This window comes from Schistocerca cancellata, chromosome 1 (assembly GCF_023864275.1).
Source record: "Schistocerca cancellata isolate TAMUIC-IGC-003103 chromosome 1, iqSchCanc2.1, whole genome shotgun sequence".
Classification (NCBI taxonomy): domain Eukaryota; kingdom Metazoa; phylum Arthropoda; class Insecta; order Orthoptera; family Acrididae; genus Schistocerca; species Schistocerca cancellata.
The window spans coordinates 426,070,004-426,073,994 of NC_064626.1; the positions used below are offsets into that span (position 1 = coordinate 426,070,004).

The 3,991-nt window shown below is 42.7% G+C and overlaps 1 non-coding gene across 1 annotated transcript; it reads right to left on the bottom strand.

Annotated features, from left to right (window-relative positions):
• Positions 1-1,576: 1,576 nt before the first annotated feature.
• Trnas-cga (transfer RNA serine (anticodon CGA)) lies at positions 1,577-1,651 on the bottom strand. Its single transcript has one exon. It is a non-coding gene; the product is annotated as a tRNA-Ser (tRNA).
• Between the last annotated feature and the right edge of the window lie 2,340 nt (positions 1,652-3,991).

Sequence of the window (3,991 nt, forward strand, 5' to 3'; positions counted from 1 at the left end):
AAGAATGGAGAAAAACTTGCGGAAAATGTATTTTGTCAGACACAGCTTGCTTCTGAAGATTTTCGTAGACTATGTTCGGATCTGGTAATATGCAAGCTGAAGAAAGCTGCCTTGTCTGACATAAACTGTGTACAGGCACTCCACGTGCTTGTGGTATTCTAGAAATAAAGCTATTCATAGAAACAAAAGTGGTTGTCTATACCAAGCTTCGTTAATAAACGGCTTCGCGTTTGCTACTCGTTTTGCTACAGAATATGTAGAGAGTGTACAATAGAATTGTAACTCTGCTGAAAATATTTTCTACAATTACTAGAAGAGATTTTTGCGCATAAGAATTAGTTTCCCTGGATTTTACCAGCTACTAAAGCGAGCGCCTGTGAAAGGCTACACCGCAGCTTACAAGGCCAAAATGCTCTTTTCGATGCTCTCTCTCCAAGCGTAATTCATCACGAGTTAAAACCACTTAATGATGCAAATCTATTTGCATATAATGAGAATCGCCAAGCATTTGAATGCTCAGCCAATTAACGAGAAACTTCGTAGACTAGAATAGTGTGTCAGTGAGTAACATTCGAATTCTTGTTTCTCGCGCTGTTGTAAATCGCAAACAAGCGGTTCTGCTAATATATTATTGAGTCCTCACATATTTATCTCTCTGCCCTTCATTCGTCTATAAAATACACTTTTTTCTGTTGCTTACATCCTCGCCGCTTGGTACTTGATAGTCGTACTTATAAACTTCTGGCGATACAAACAACAACGATTTTTCCCACTTGATAGTTGAAAGCACGGCGGAAGTGCAGGTGACAATATAACAGCAGCTAATGAATACCAATGGCGTAAAAATGAAATTTAATAGCATTAGCTTTGTCATTTCTATTTCTGCACCGCTCTTCAGCGTGGCGTGTCAGGATGCACTCTCGGAAACGAATAGCAGCGACAGAACTTCCAAACATTGCTAACACCACTCAAATAGTCCGTGAGCTTTCTCCCACCTTTTTAATATGTTCCGATGCAGCCGTTTATTGACGTTCGGCAAATGTATATTTTTGTCTTCCTAAATAGTGAAAAAGCGAAATGAAGAACTCGACAGCGAGTATGCTTCTGTATGGTGAACAATGATGACATTATCTCCCAAGCTGTTTAAGAATCTATATTTTTATGTGGAATGAAAGAGTACATTCACTAAAATCGATAGCTTGTGCTAACAAACGTGCAATAATATAGCACAAATTTATGACCAAATAGAAACACTGCGGTAAGTTAACATGAAATACACTAAACAGGTGGTCATAATTTGCCGTTATACAGCAGCTTCAGCCCTGATACATGCACTTAACGAGATAGTTAGACTTTTATAGATTTTTACTGTATTTGTCTGATATTTTTGAGAAATGTTTTACTATCGACAATGTCATACACTGTGTCTCATTACGTTGCCTATCATGAGCTATGTGCTGAGCATAAAATGTCCATCTTTCCCGTCCATCTTTCCATTAAAACAATATATTTATTCAAACATTTCGGCGGATAAAAGATTGTTCTAAAGTGAAACTTCAAGGCAGATCAAAACTGTATGCCGGGCCGAGACTCGAACTCGGGACGTTTGCCTTTCGCGGGCAAGTGCTCTACCAACTGAGCTACCCAAGCACCACTCACGGCCCGTCCTCCCAGCTTTACTTCTGCCAGTACCTCGTCTCCTACCTTCCAAACTTTACAGAAGCTCTCCTGCGAACAGGAGAGGTCCCTAGTTCGAGTCTCGGTGCGGCACACAGTTTTGATCTGCCAGGAAGTTTCATATCAGCGCACACTCCGCTGCAGAGTGAAAATCTCATTCTGGAAACATCCCCCAGGCAGTGGCTAAGCCATGTCTCCGCAATATCGTTTCTTTCAGGGGTGTTAGTTCTGCAAGGTTCGCCCGCATCTCGTGGTCGTGCGGTAGCGTTCTCGCTTCCCACGCCCGGGTTCCCGGGTTCGATTCCCGGGGGGGGGGGGGGGGGCTCGTGATGGCTGGGTGTTGTGTGCTGTCCTTAGGCTAGTTAGGTTTAAGTAGTTCTAAGTTCTAGGGGACTGATGACCATAGCTGCTAAGTCCCATTGTGCTCAGAGCCATTTTTTTCTGCAAGGTTCGCAGGAGAGCTTCTGTAGAGTTTGGAAGGTAGGAGACGAGGTACTGGCAGAAGTAAAGCTGTGAGGACGAGCCGTGAGTCGTGCTTGAGTAGCTCAGTTGGTAGAGCACTTGCCCGCGAAAGGCAAAGGTCCCGAGTTCGAGTCTCGGTGCGGCACACAGTTTTGATCTGCCAGGAAGTTTCATATCAGCGCACACTCCGCTGCAGAGTGAAAATCTCATTATTGTTCTAAAATGTTTGGCCGCCCCTGCCGAAAACCTTCTTTGGTATTTTGAATCGTTTATAGTATGTTTATTCCATAGGAGACTTTCATGTGTCATTTTTTTCGTTTGTCCACTCAAAGAGCGTATAGAACCAGTAATTAGTTCCATTTTCCATAAGATGTTCATCCTATTCCTGTAGGTATGACGACATTTTATTGTCCAATCGTAGTGCCTTGGATAACTTTGCACAATATAGTCTATCATAACGATTTGGGATGAATCAAATACAGTAAATTAACTTACTTGATATTTAACCAAGGCTCCTTTTCGACTATTTACAGGCAATTTGAAATAACAGAAAATAACATCAGTTCTGTAAACCAAGAAAGTGCGTAACAATTTCACACTAAATAAGCTACAAGCTTCTAAATAAATACTCGTCTACGGAGCAGACAGAGTTACCCAAAAGGAACCTTTTAAGCTTGATTTCAATCTTAGCCTCAGCACCTGTCAGACAATAACAGACGCCGCGGGCATTGCGTGCCGCGCCTCGCTGTGAACGAGCGTCGCGGGTCGGCGATCTGTGGGGGCATCTCATCGTGCATCAATCTTACGCGGCATTTTTTATGCAACGAGGCTTAAGAGTTTAATTTTTTTATTGAAACACTTGGCAACGGCCTTGCCGCAGTGGATACACCGATTCCCGTGAGATCACTGAAGTTAAGCGTCGTCGGGCGTGGTTGGCACTTGGATGGGTAACTATCCAGGCTGCCATGCGCTGATGCCATTTTTCGGTGAGCACTCAGCGTCGTGATGCCAATTGAGGAGCTACTCGACCGAATAGTAGCGGCTTCGGTCAAGAATACCATCTTACGACCGGGAGAGTGGTGTGCTGACCCCAGGCCCCTCCTATCCGCATCCTCCACCGAGGATGACACGGCGGTCGGATGGTCCCGGTAGGCCACTCGTGGTATGAAGACGGAGTCCTATTGAAAAATTTATTTTTCTACCTTATTATTTCTATTTATTGATTTACTTCACTTAGTAACCTCCCTCCTCCTATCAATTTAGGTACAGGAAAAAAAAGCGGTCAAAAGTACAGTATATGTTAGCGATTCGAACATAGATTCTCTGTTCCTCATCTAGACGCCTTGGTGACAACGCTTTTGCTTTCATTATACAGCGTTTACGTTATGGATAGATAAATGGCAGTTATAAAAGTTTCTTTCCTGGATATCTAGGAAAAATATGCGTTTGGAGATACCATACGTTATTGTAAAAAAGGCTCAATTTCATCTGTGGATCCTATCAGCCATTAATCGATAGCACGTCATGAACTTTTTGGATGAATTGCTCAAAAACAGTGGGAGGGGGACTGTAACAGAATATTTACAATCAATCTCATGAGAAAAAAATATATACTGTGACGCTTTAGTTAAGATACAGATACCTTAAACGAATGTCTACAAGCTAAAGTACGCGCTCCAGTTTTTTGCTAGCACAAAATTAACGGCTGCTGCTGTCTCCAACTGCATCCGCCGCACAGGAATCTTTGTAGATCCGTGCAGCTAACTTTTATTCTAAACTAAGGACCTCTTCTCACTTACGTGCATTACTACACATACTGATGTAGTAGATGTTTAACGGAAAAGTTCTCTTC